Consider the following 14,841-nt stretch of genomic DNA (forward strand, 5'->3'; position numbering starts at 1 on the left):
CCCATGTTTCTCCCCCACCGATCACCTCCCTGTGTTTCTCTCCCACCGATCACCTCCCTGTGTTTCTACCCCACCGATCACCTCCCCGTGTTTCTCCCCCACCGATCACCTCCCCGTGTTTCTCCCCCACCGATCACCTCCCTGTGTTTCTCTCCCACCGATCACCTCCCTGTGTTTCTCTCCCACCGATCACCTCCCCGTGTTTCTCCCCCACCGATCACCTCCCTGTGTTTCTCCCCCACCGATCACCTCCCCGTGTTTCTCCCCCACCGATCACCTCCCTGTGTTTCTCCCTCACCGATCACCTCCCCATGTTTCTCCCCCACCGATCACCTCCCTGTGTTTCTCTCCCACCGATCACCTCCCTGTGTTTCTCTCCCACCGATCACCTCCCCGTGTTTCTCCCCCACCGATCACCTCCCTGTGTTTCTCCCCCACCGATCACCTCCCCGTGTTTCTCCCCCACCGATCACCTCCCCGTGTTTCTCCCCCACCGATCACCTCCCCGTGTTTCTCTCCCACCGATCACCTCCCCGTGTTTCTCCCCCACCGATCACCTCCCCATGTTTCTCCCCCACCGATCACCTCCCTGTGTTTCTACCCCACCGATCACCTCCCTGTGTTTCTCTCCCACCGATCACCTCCCCATGTTTCTCTCCCACCGATCACCTCCACATGTTTCTCTCCCACCGATCACCTCCCTGTGTTTCTCCCCCACCGATCACCTCCCCGTGTTTCTCCCCCACCGATCACCTCCCTGTGTTTCTCTCCCACCGATCACCTCCCTGTGTTTCTCTCCCACCGATCATCTCCCCGTGTTTCTCCCCCACCGATCACCTCCCCGTGTTTCTCCCCCACCGATCACCTCCCCGTGTTTCTCCCCCACCGATCACCTCCCCGTGTTTCTCCCCCACCGATCACCTCCCTGTGTTTCTCCCCCACCGATCACCTCCCTGTGTTTCTCCCCCACCGATCACCTCCCTGTGTTTCTCTCCCACCGATCACCTCCCTGTGTTTCTCTCCCACCGATCATCTCCCCGTGTTTCTCCCCCACCGATCACCTCCCCGTGTTTCTCCCCCACCGATCACCTCCCCGTGTTTCTCCCCCACCGATCACCTCCCCGTGTTTCTCCCCCACCGATCACCTCCCTGTGTTTCTCCCCCACCGATCACCTCCCTGTGTTTCTCCCCCACCGATCACCTCCCTGTGTTTCTCTCCCACCGATCACCTCCCTGTGTTTCTCCCCCACCGATCACCTCCCCGTGTTTCTCTCCCACCGATCACCTCCCAATGTTTCTCCCCCACCGATCCCCTCCCCAGTGCCCTCTTTCTACGCTCCTTCATCCCTCCCCGGTACACACACCATTCTGAAACAGACTGGGGAAAAACGCCCTGCTGAGCCATTGCGCAGGCGCGCACGGTTGCAACGAGCACGGACAACGAAGCCAGCAGTCTTCAGACATGCAGGGGCTTAGCCCTGCCCACCTGCAGCTTGCTCCGCCCCCAGGAAGACTGCGCTGCACCACACCACGCCACGGTCCAGGAGGACCGGAGAATTGCAGCAAAATATTCCGGCGCACCTTCGAGCCCAGGCAGGTCACGTAAGTCTCGGAGGTGCACCGTTTTCACCCGATGCCAAAACTTGGGCCCTTAGATTCTAAAGATAGATTTAGCCACGTAAAAAGAACCAAATCATTTTTAAATTTTGAGACTTAGCTGCCTATGCATTTGGCTAAACCCTGGAGTCTTGTCACATCAGTAAGACATAATACACACAGGCATGCAACACACATAAATTCAGCAGACTGCAAAAGATTATGGGACTTTTAGCAAGCTATATGCTAAATGCAAGTGGATCACAGCCAAGGTCAATAGAATCATGTGATTATGTACTTTCAGGACTGATATCACAAACTAGTTTTTGTGTAGTGTGGAGGAGAAACACCATTTTGAATTTCTTTGCAATTTGTACACCTCCAATCTGAGACCTTGAAGAAGTTATAAGAAAATTCGAAAAATTTCCATCTATTTAAATTCTGTGCAATGATTCCATCATCTGCCACTGTGTCGAGGCCTTATTCAACTCACACATTGAGAACCTTTGTTGACTGACAATGTGGTGCTTCATTGGTTCAATATGATTGAGTGGCACATTTTTTAAAGGTTGAATAATAGGTGACTAGCTGTGGAAAGGCTGGAAAACACAACATGAAAGCTGTTAATTGATCTTTTAATTCAGGATATATCATGAAAACAATTACTCACTGGCATTGAGCAAGACAGGTGTAAAATCTGAAGGTGAGTAAGACAGATGTGTAATGAATACTACTTTTGGACTAGCCTACACGGTCTTGCTATGGTGAGTGGAAAATAAATAGTTCATAGGATGAGGCCATCTAATTTAAGGAAGCATTTAGATTTATGACTGCCTGCTATAAAAGCTACATCACTATTATCACAAGTAGTGGAAGAATGTTAAAATATTCATCTGATTTTATTTATCACCTTATTCAATGTTAGCTGTTGCACATTAAGGCTCAATTTTCCCCAGTGTTCGCGATGTTTTTTTTTGAGAAGATTGCTTTTTCTGGCCTAACTTAAAAATCCCTAGTTTCCCAAATCAAGTTGCACCAACGTAACTCAGTGAGTTACGTTTGTTTTAGGTACGGTTTTTTTCTCAAAAGGGGGCGTTACCAGCCACCTATGCCAATTCTGGTCATTTAGGCAACTTTGGCCAGCTAATAGTTACTCCATTTCTACTGAGGCCAGCGTATGTGGTCTCTCGAAAAAACCCTTGCGGGGAGTTAAAGACATCGGCGCAGGTAAGGAAATCGGCGCAGGTAAGTGCAGCAGATACCCGGACAGCAGCAGCAGGAAAGGTAAGATAGAGGGGGGGGAGAGAGAGGTGGGGGAGGAAGAGAGATGTGGGGGAAGGCAGAGGGGGTGGGAGGAAGCCTTTCGAGTGTAGTTTGGTGCGGAGACCGGGAGGGAGGAGACCACTTGGCCTCGGCTAGGGGCGGAGGAGAGCACCGGCAAACCCTTCAGCCAGGGCTAGGGGTGGGGCAACGCAACGGCAAGCCCTTCAGCCTGGGCTAGGGGCGGAGGAGCAGACCGGGAGACAACTCGGCCAGGGCTAGGGGCGGGAGAGCGCACTAGCAAGCCCTTCAGCCAGATATAGAGAGAGAGAGAGAGAGATCGTGGAATCGAACCAGTGGGGACTGAGAACAGGACTGGACCAGCAAGCCCTTCCGGCAGGGTTGGAGGTAAGTTGCTATTATGTGTTTTTCAATTCTTTTAATATGTTGGCAGCTGGCTGTATGCTTCACTTTGAAGCCTCAGCTTGCATTGTGCCCCTGGTTACCATGACATCCCGATCTTTTTGGCGCAGATCAAGGCTCTGTTGTGTATCTGTAAAGCATGCACTCCCATTTTCCGCCACCAGGGAGCGCATCCCCTGAAGTCCCAAGGGATCACAGCATCCCTTGGGAGCACTGTATATAAGCCGGCCCCTAAGGCCTGTTACTCACTCTGAAGTGTCTTAATAAAGACTGAGGCCACTGTTACTTTAACCTCCCTGTGTGCAGCCTCATCTGTGTTAGGAACACAACAACTGGCGACGAGTACACGAATCCAACGCAAAGATGCAGCAAAATGTGGGCATCCTGGAGAAGTTCTTGGAGGGTGCGGACTGGGAAGCCTATGTCGAATGCTAGACCAGTACTCTGAAGCCAATGAGCTGGATGGAGAAGGAAACGCTGCAAAAAGGAGAGCGGTCCTCCTCATGGTCTGTGGGGCACCGACCTTCAGCCTCATGAAGAATCTTCTGGCTCCAGTGAAACCCACAGATAAGTCGTATGAGGAGCTGTGTACACTGGTTCGGGAGCATCTAAACCCGAGGGAGAGCGTGCTGATGGCGAGGTATCGGTTCAATACGTACCAGCGATCTGAAGGTCAGGAAGTGGCGAGCTGCGTCGCCGAGCTAAGGCGACTTGCAGGACAATGTGAGTTTGATGGCTACCTGGAGCAAATGCTCAGAGACTTTTTTGTACTGGGCATTGGCCACGAGACTATCCAACGAAAACTTTTGACTGGAGAGACATCGACCCTCAGTAAGGCCATTGCGATAGCACAGGCATTTATCTCCACCAGTGATAACATCAAACAAATCTCTCAGCACACAAGTGCTAGCAATGTTCATAAATTAACTGGAACTGTGTTTGCGAGCAGAAATATACAGGGCAGAAACCACGAGCCTGCAACTGCCAGCAGGCCTCAGGTGACCAGGATGATTGCAAGTCAATTCACACCTTGTTGGCGTTGTGGAGGCTTCCATTCAGCCTATTCATGCCGCTTCAAAGGGTATGTTTGCAAGAGCTGTGGAACAATGAGGCACCTCCAACGAGCTTGCAGACAAGCTGCAAGCTCTGCAAAACCTGCTAACCAGCACGTGGCAGAAGAAGATCGGTCCATGGTGGGTCAAAGCAATTTTGAGCCTCAGAGAGAGGAGGCAGATGCTGAAGTACACGAGGTGCACACATTTTCGACGAAATGTCCACCTATAATGCTAAATGTAAAATGAATGGCTTACCCCTAGCCATGGAACTGGACACTGGCGCTAGCCAATCCATCATGAGAAAAAAGATGTTTGAGAGACTGTGGTGCAACAAGACACAGACCAGCCTGAGCCCCATCCACACGAAACTGAGAATGCACACCAGAGAGCTTATCACTGTCCTGGGCAGCGCCATGGTCAAGGTCACCTACAAGGGCACGGTGCACGAACTGCTACTCTGGATTGTCCCGGGCGATGGCCCCACACTGCTTGGAAGGAGCTGGCTGGGCAAAATCCGCTGGAACTGGGATGACATCCGAGTGCTATCATATGTCGATGAGGCCTCATGTACCCAGGTTCTTAACAAATTTCCTTCCCTTTTTGAGCCAGGCATTGGAAACTTTTCCAGGGTGAAGGTGCGGATCCACTTGGCCCCAGAGGCACAACCCATTCACCACAAGGCTCGAGCGGTACCTCACATGATGAGGAAGACATTGGAAATTGAGCTGGGCAGGCTGCAATGCGAGGGCATCATTTCCCCAGTGGAATTCAGCGAGTGGACCAGCCCGATTGTTCCAGTACTCAAAAGTGATGGCACGGTCAGGATTTGCGGTGATTATAAAGTAACCATTAATCGTTTCTTGCTACAGGACCAATAGTCGCTACCTAAGGCAGACGACCTATTTGCAACGCTGGCAGGAGGCAAGACGTTCACCAAGCTCGACCTGACTTCGGCCTACATGACGCAGGAGCTGGAGGAGTCTTCGAAGGGCCTCACCTGCATCAACACTCACAACGGACTGTTCATCTACAACAGATGCCCATTTGGAATTCAGTCAGCTGCAGCGATCTTCCAGAGAAACATGGAGAGCCGACTCAAGTCGGTACCACGCATGGTGGTTTTTCAGGACGACATATTGGTCACGGGTCGGGACACTGTCGAGTACCTACAAAACCTGAAGGAGGTCCTCCAGTGACTGGATCGCGTAGGACTGTGGCTGAAGTGGTCGAAATGCGTCTTCATGGCAACAGAAGTGGAGTTTTTGGGGAGAAAGATCGCGGCGGACGGCAGTCGGCCCACAGACGCCAAGACAGAGGCTGTCAGGAACGCACCCAGGCCACAGAATGTCACAGAGTTGCGGTCGTTCCTGGGACTCCTCAACTATTTTGGTAACTTCCTACTGGGGTTAAGCACCCTCTTAGAGCCCCTACAAATGTTATTGCGTAAAGGTGAGAACTGGATATGGGGAAAAAACCAAGTAATTGCTTTTGAAAAAGCCAGAAACATTTTATGCTCCAACAAGCTGCTTGAATTGTATAACCCATGTAAAAGATTTGTGCTAGCATGTGATGCATCGTCGTACGGAGTCGGGTGTGCATTAGAACAAGTTAACGTTGCGGGGAAGTTGCAACCTGTTGCCTATGCTTCCAGGAGCTTGTCTAAGGCCGAGAGGACCTACAGCATGATTGAGAAAGAGGCATTAGCGTGTGTGTTCGGAATAAAGAAAATGCATCAGTACCTGTTTGGCCTCAAATTTGAGCTGGAAACCGATCACAAGCCCCTCACATCCCTGTTCGCTGAAAACAAGGGGATAAATACTAATGCTTCAGCTCGCATACAAAGGTGGGCACTCGCGCTATCAGCATATAACTATATCATCCGCCACAGGCCAGGCACCGAGAACTGTGCGGATGCTCTCAGTTGGCTACCATTGCCCACCACGGGGGTGGAAATGGCGCAGCCTGCAAACTTGTTGATGGTGACGCAGCCACAGACTTGTTGATGGTCATGGAAGCGTTTGCAAATGATAAATCACCTGTCACGGCCCGCCAGATTAGGACTTGGACCAGCCAAGATCCTCTGCTGTCCCTAGTAAAAAACTGTGTACCGCATGGGAGCTGGGCCAGCATCACCGTTGAAATGCAAGAGCTAATCAAGCCGTCCTAGTGGCGAAAGGACGAGCTGTCCATTCAGGCAGACTGCCTGTTGTGGGGTAACCGCATAGTGCTACCCAAAAAGGGCAGGGAGACGTTCATCTCGGATCTCCACAGCACGCATCCGGGTATAGTAATGATGAAAGCAATAGCCAGATCCCACGTGTGGTGGCCCGGTACCGATTCTGACTTAGAGTCCTGTGTACGGCAATGCAGCGTATGTGCTCAGTTGAGCAACGTGCCCAGTTTTGTGGTCCTGGTCCTCCAGACCATGGTCGAGGATCCATGTCGACTATACGGGCCCGTTTCTCGGTAAAATGTTCCTTGTGGTGGTGGATGCTTTTTCAAAATGGATTGAATGTGAAAAATGTCGGGAAGCACCACCACTGCCACCATTGAAAGCCTGAGGGCCATGTTTGCCACCCACGGCCTGCCTGACATACTGGTCAGTGACAACGGGCCATGTTTCACCAGTGCCGAATTTAAAGAATTCATGACCCGCAATGGGATCAAACATGTCACCTCGGCCCCGTTTAAACCAGCCTCCAATGGGCAGGCAGAGCGGGCAGTACAAACAATCAAACAGAGCCTCAAACGAGTCACAGAAGGGTCACTCTAAACTCGCCTGTCCCGAGTACTGCTCAGCTACCGCACGAGACCCCACGAGCTCACAAGGGTGCCCCCGGCTGAGCTATTCATGAAAAGGACACTTAAAACCAGACTCTCGCTGGTTCACCCCAACCTGCATGATCAGGTAGATAGCAGGCAGCAGCAACAAAATGTAAACGATGGTCGCGCCACTGTGTCACGGGAAATTGATCTTAATGGCCCTGTGTATGTGCTAAACTATTGACATGGTCCCAAGTGGATCGCGGGCACGGTGATAGCTAAAGAAGGGAGTAGGGTGTTTGTAATCAAACTAGACAATGGACAAATTTGCAGAAAGCACCTGGACCAAACGAGGCTGAGGTTCACTGCCCTGAACAACCCACAGCAGATGCCACCTTTTTCGAGCCCACAACCCACACCCAAAGGATCAACGATACCACGCCGGACCAAGAAATCAAACCCATCACGCCCAACAACCCAGCAAGGCCAAGCTCACCCAGCAGCCCTGCAGGGCCAACAACACGACAGCCCAGCAAGGGCACAGCCAATACACCAGAACAGACATTTGTACCGAGGCGGTCCACCAGGAAAAGAAAGGCTCCCGACCGCCTCACCTTGTAAATAGTTTACACTTTGACTTTGGCGGGGGTGTGATGTTGTGTATCTGTAAATCATGCACTCCCATGTTCCGCCACCAGGGAGCGCATCCCCTGATGTCCCAAGGGATCCCAGCATCCCTTGGGAGCACTGCAGAAAAGCCGGCCCCTAAGGCCTGTTACTCACTCTGAAGCGTCTTAATAAAGACTGAGGTCACTGTTACTTTAACCACCCTGTGTGCAGCCTCATCTGTGTTAGGAACACAACAGTTCGGGTTACGTCAGGTCAAAATGAAGAAATCCAACGGGGAAACTTTAGAATTTTTTTTTTGGCGTACTTGGGCCCGCAACAAACAGACATAATTCTTCAAGTACTCAAAAAAAATGCTTTGCGGAAAATTGAGCCCAATATATCGAAATGCCTTGAATGCACTGTGATCAATTACACAAAAGCCAAACCTGCACCAGTGCCAGATTTGTGGTTATGGACCTTTGCTGGGAAATACAAATCTTCACAGTGAAAAAATCGTCAGATTTTCCATTTCTGGTTCTACAGTAGATTATGGAGAGAAATAGGACATTAAGGAAGCATTCATTTTCTAGTGCAGTCCCTTATTTTTATTTTTCCTTTCCATAGTTATGGAAGACAGATAGTAAAGGAGTGAAATAACTTAAAGGGAAAGCAGGAGAAAAGGAAAATAAATAAATGAAAGAATGTAACTAAAAGAATGTGTAAATGGCAGAGGAGATACTAAAACAGAAAACAGAGAATAGAAGAAAAGAGGAGACAATACAGATAACATATTTTAAAAGTAGATAGAATTAAATCGGAGAAAAGATGACAAAAAGAGATGATGAATATGAAAAACATTGGTGTTACTGGACTAATATTCAGCGCCAAGTCTTTGTATAACTTGGGTTTGCCCTCAAGTCAAAATGGGTTTTTGTTTGCTTGAGAATTGTTTCACGAGGCCCTGAAAACAGGTGTAAAAGGCATTGAATATTGGTGTAGGACGCATTGAACACTGGTGTAGTAGGCATTGAACACTGGTGTAGGAGGCATTGAACACTGGTGTAGGAGGCATTGAACACTGGTGGAGGAGGCATTGAACACTGGTGCAGGAGGCATTGGACACTGGTGTAGGAGGCATTGAACACTGGTGTAGGAGATATTGAACAATGGTGTAGGAGACACTGAACACAGGTGTAGGAGGCACTGAACACTGGTGAAGAAGATATTGAACACTGGTACAGGAGATATTGAACACTGGTGTAGGAGGCATGGAACATTGGTGTAGGAGGCATTGAACATTGGTGGAGGAGATATTGAACACTGGTGTAGGAGGCACTGAACACTGGTGCAGGAGACATTGAACACTGGTGTAGGAGGCATTGAATACTGGTGTAGGAGGCATTCAACACTGGTGTAGGAGGCATTGAACACTGGTGTATGAGGCATTCAACACTGGTGTAGGAGGCCCTCAACACTGGTGTAGGAGGCATTGAACACTGGTGTAGGAGGCATTGAACACTGGTGTAGGAGATATTGAACACTGGTGTAAGAGGCATTAAACACTGGTGTAGGAGGCCCTGAACACTGGTGAAGGAGATATTGAACACAGGTGTAGGAGGCATTGAACACTGGTGTAGGAGGCCCTGAACACTGGTGTAGGAGGCATTGAACACTGGTGTAGGAGGCACTGAACAGTGGTGTAGGAGGCACTGAACACTGGTGTAGGAGGCATTGCACACTGGTGTAGGAGGCATAGAACACTGGTGTAGGAGGCATTGAACACTGGTGTAGGAGGCATTGAACACTGGTGTAGGAGGAACTGAACACTGGTGCAGGAGCCATTGAACACTGGTGTAGGAGGCCCTGAACACTGGTGTAGGAGGCATTGAACACTGGTGTAGGAGGCATTGAACACTGGTGTAGGAGGCACTGAACACTGGTGAAGGGGATATTGAACACAGGTGTAGGAGGCCCTGAACACTGGTGTAGGAGATATTGAACACTGGTACAGCAGATATTGAACACTGGTGTAGGAGGCATGGAACATTGGTGTAGGAGGCATTGAACATTGGTGTAGGAGATATTGAACACTGGTGTAGGAGGCACTGAACACTGGTGCAGGAGACATTGAACACTGGTGTAGGAGGCATTGAATACTGGTGTAGGAGGCATTCAACACTGGTGTAGGAGGCATTGAACACTGGTGTATGAGGCATTCAACACTGGTGTAGGAGGCCCTCAACACTGGTGTAGGAGGCACTGAACACTGGTGAAGGAGATATTGAACACAGGTGTAGGAGGCATTGAACACTGGTGTAGGAGGCCCTGAACACTGGTGTAGGAGGCATTGAACACTGGTGTAGGAGGCATTGAACACTGGTGCAGGAGGCCCTGAAAACTGGTGTAGGAGATATTGAACACTGGTGTAGGAGGCATTGAACACTGGTGTAGGAGGCACTGAACACTGGTGTAGGAGGCATTGAACACTGGTGTAGGAGGCACTGAACACTGGTGTAGGAGGCACTGAACACTGGTGTAGGAGGCATTGAACACTGGTGTAGGAGGCATAGAACACTGGTGTAGGAGGCATTGAACACTGGTGCAGGAGCCATTGAACACTGGTGTAGGAGGCCCTGAACACTGGTGTAGGAGGCATTGAACACTGGTGTAGGAGGCATTGAACACTGGTGTAGGAGGCACTGAACACTGGTGAAGGAGATATTGAACACAGGTGTAGGAGGCCCTGAACACTGGTGTAGGAGATATTGAACACTGGTGTAGGAGGCACTGAACACTGGTGCAGGAGATATTGAACACTGGTGTAGGAGGCATTGAACACTGGTGTAGGAGGCATTGAACACTGGTGTAAGAGGCATTGATCACTGATGTAGGAGGCATTGAACACTGGTGTAGGAGGCATTGAACAATGGTGTAGGAGGAACTGAACACTGGTGCAGGAGCCATTGAACACTGGTGTAGGAGGCCCTGAACACTGGTGTAGGAGGCACTGAACACTGGTGAAGGAGATATTGAACACAGGTGTAGGAGGCCCTGAACACTGGTGTAGGAGGCATTGAACACTGGTGTAGGAGGCATTGAACGCTGGTGCAGGAGGCCCTGAAAACTGGTGTAGGAGATATTGAACACTGGTGTAGGAGGCATTCAACACTGGTGTAGGAGGCATTGAACACTGGTGTAGGAGGCATTGATCACTGATGTAGGAGGCATTGAACACTGGTGTAGGAGGCATTGAACACTGGTGTAGGAGGAACTGAACACTGGTGTAGGAGGCACTGAACACTGGTGTAGGAGGCATTGAACATTGGTGTAGGAGGCACTGAACACTGGTGTAGGAGGCATTGAACACTGATGTAGGAGATATTGAACACTGGTGTAGGAGGCACTGAACACTGGTGTTCGGAGGCATTGAACACTGGTGTAGGTTGCATTGAACACTGGTGTAGGAGGCATTGAACACTGGTGTAGGAGGCATTGACCACTGGTGTAGGAGGCATTGAACACTGGTGTAGGAGGCATTGAACACTGATGTAGGAGGCATTGAACACTGGAGTAGGAGGCATTGAACAACTGGTGCAGGAGGCACTGAACACTGGTGCAGGAGGCATTGAACACTGGTGTAGGAGGCATTGAACACTGGTGTAGGAGGCATTGAACACTGGTGTAGGAGGCATTGAACACTGGTGTAGGAGGCATTGAATACTGGTGTAGTAGGCATTGAACACTGGTGTAGGAGGCCCTGAACACTGGTGTAGGAGGCACTGAACACTGGTGTAGGAGGCATTGAACACTGGTGTAGGATATATTGAGCACTGGTGTAGGAAGCACTGAACACTGGTGAAGGAGATATTGAACACTGATGTAGGAAGCACTGAACACTGGTGAAGGAGATATTGAACACAGCTGTAGGAGGGCCTGAACACTGGTGTAGGAGGCATTGAACACTGGTGTAGGAGGCATTGATCACTGCTGTAGGAGGCACTGAACACTGGTGCACGAGGCAGTGAACACTGGTGTAGGAGGCATTGAACACTGGTGTAGGAGGCATTGATCACTGCTGTAGGAGGCACTGAACACTGGTGCACGAGGCAGTGAACACTGGTGAAGGAGATATTGAACACTGATGTAGGAAGCACTGAACACTGGTGAAGGAGATATTGAACACAGCTGTAGGAGGGCCTGAACACTGGTGTAGGAGGCATTGAACACTGGTGTAGGAGGCATTGAACACTGGTGTAGGAGGCATTGATCACTGCTGTAGGAGGCATTGAACACTGGTGTAGGAGGCATTGAATACTGGTGTAGGAGGCATTGAACACTGGTGTAGGAGACATTGAACACTGGTGTAGGAGATATTGAACACTGGTGTAGGAGGCACTGAACACTGGTGTTCGGAGGCATTGAACACTGGTGTAGGATGCATTGAACACTGGTGTAGGAGGCATTGAACACTGGTGTAGGAGGCATTGAACACTGGTGTATGATATATTGAACACTGGTGTTCGGAGGCATTGAACACTGGTGTAGGATGCATTGAACACTGGTGTAGGAGGCATTGAACACTGGTGTAGGAGGCATTGAACACTGGTGTATGATATATTGAACACTGGTGTTCGGAGGCATTGAACACTGGTGTAGGATGCATTGAACACTGGTGTAGGAGGCATTGAACACTGGTGTAGGAGGCATTGAACACTGGTGTATGATATATTGAACACTGGTGTTCGGAGGCATTGAACACTGGTGTAGGATGCATTGAACACTGGTGTAGGAGGCATTGAACACTGGTGTAGGAGGCATTGAACACTGCTGTAGGAGGCACTGAACACTGGTGCACGAGGCATTGAACACTGGTGTAGGAGGCATTGAACACTGGTGTAGGAGGCATTGAACACTGGTGTAGGAGGCATTGAACACTGATGTAGGAGGCATTGAACACTGGTGTAGGAGGCATTGAACACTGGTGTAGGAGGCATTGAACACTGGTGAAGGAGGCCCTGAACACTGGTGTAGGAGGCATTGAACACTGGTGTAGGATATATTGAACACTGGTGTAGGAGGCACTGTACACTGGTGTAGGAAATATTGAACACTGGTGTAGGATATATTGAACACTGCTGTAGGAGGCACTGAACACTGGTGTAAGAGATATTGAACACTGGTGTAGGAGGCACTGAACACTGGTGTAGGAGATATAGAACACTGGTGTAGGAGGCACTGAACACTGGTGTAGGAGGCACTGAACACTGGTGTAGGAGATATTGAACACTGGTGTAGGAGGCACTGAACACTGGTGTCAGAGATATTGAACACTGGTGTAGGAGGCACTGAACACTGGTGTAGGAGATATTGAACACTGGTGTAGGAGATATTGAACACTGGTGTAGGAGATATTGAACACTGGTGCAGGAGGCACTGAACATTGGTGTAGGAGACATTGAACACTGGTGCAGGAGGCACTGAACACTGGTGCAGGAGGCACTGAACACTGGTGTAGGAGATATTGAACACTGGTTTAGGAGGCACTGAACACTGGTGTAGGAGATATTGAACACTGGAGTAGGAGATATTGAACACTGGTGTAGGAGGCATTGAACACTGGTGTAGGAGGAACTGAACACTGGTGCAGGAGCCATTGAACACTGGTGTAGGAGGCCCTGAACACTGGTGTAGGAGGCATTGAACACTGGTGTAGGAGGCATTGAACACTGGTGTAGGAGGCACTGAACACTGGTGAAGGAGATATTGAACACAGGTGTAGGAGGCCCTGAACACAGTTGTAGGAGGCATTGAACACTGGTGTAGGAGGCATTGAACGCTGGTGCAGGAGGCCCTGAAAACTGGTGTAGGAGATATTGAACACTGGTGTAGGAGGCATTCAACACTGGTGTAGGAGGCATTGAACACTGGTGTAGGAGGCATTGATCACTGATGTAGGAGGCATTGAACACTGGTGTAGGAGGCATTGAACACTGGTGTAGGAGGAACTGAACACTGGTGTAGGAGGCACTGAATACTGGTGTAGGAGGCATTGAACATTGGTGTAGGAAGCACTGAACACTGGTGTAGGAGGCATTGAACACTGGTGTAGGATGCATTGAACACTGGTGTAGGAGGCATTGAACACTGGTGTAGGAGGCATTGAACACTGGTGTAGGAGGCATTGAACACTGATGTAGGAGGCATTGAACACTGGTGTAGGAGGCATTGAACAACTGGTGCAGGAGGCACTGAACACTGGTGCAGGAGGCATTGAACACTGGTGTAGGAGGCATTGAACACTGGTGTAGAAGGCATTGAACACAGGTGTAGGAGGCATTGAACACTGGTGTAGGAGGCATTGAATACTGGTGTAGTAGGCATTGAACACTGGTGTAGGAGGCCCTGAACACTGGTGTAGGAGGCACTGAACACTGGTGTAGGAGGCATTGAACACTGGTGTAGGATATATTGAACACTTGTGCAGGAAGCACTGAACACTGGTGAAGGAGATATTGAACACTGATGTAGGAAGCACTGAACACTGGTGAAGGAGATATTGAACACAGCTGTAGGAGGGCCTGAACACTGGTGTAGGAGGCATTGAACACTGGTGTAGGAGGCATTGAACACTGCTGTAGGAGGCACTGAACACTGGTGCACGAGGCAGTGAACACTGGTGTAGGAGGCATTGAACACTGGTGTAGGAGGCATTGAACACTGGTGTAGGAGGCATTGAACACTGCTGTAGGAGGCACTGAACACTGGTGCACGAGGCATTGAACACTGGTGTAGGAGGCATTGAACACTGGTGTAGGAGGCATTGAACACTGGTGTAGGAGGCATTGAACACTGATGTAGGAGGCATTGAACACTGGTGTAGGAGGCATTGAACACTGGTGTAGGAGGCATTGAACACTGGTGAAGGAGGCCCTGAACACTGGTGTAGGAGGCATTGAACACTGGTGTAGGATATATTGAACACTGGTGTAGGAGGCACTGTACACTGGTGTAGGAAATATTGAACACTGTTGTAGGATATATTGAACACTGCTGTAGGAGGCACTGAACACTGGTGTAGGAGATATTGAACACTGGTGTAGGAGGCACTGAACACTGGTGTAGGAGATATAGAACA

The sequence above is a fragment of the Pristiophorus japonicus genome, chromosome 1 (genome assembly GCF_044704955.1).
Source record: "Pristiophorus japonicus isolate sPriJap1 chromosome 1, sPriJap1.hap1, whole genome shotgun sequence".
In the NCBI taxonomy this organism is placed as follows: Eukaryota; Metazoa; Chordata; class Chondrichthyes; family Pristiophoridae; genus Pristiophorus; species Pristiophorus japonicus.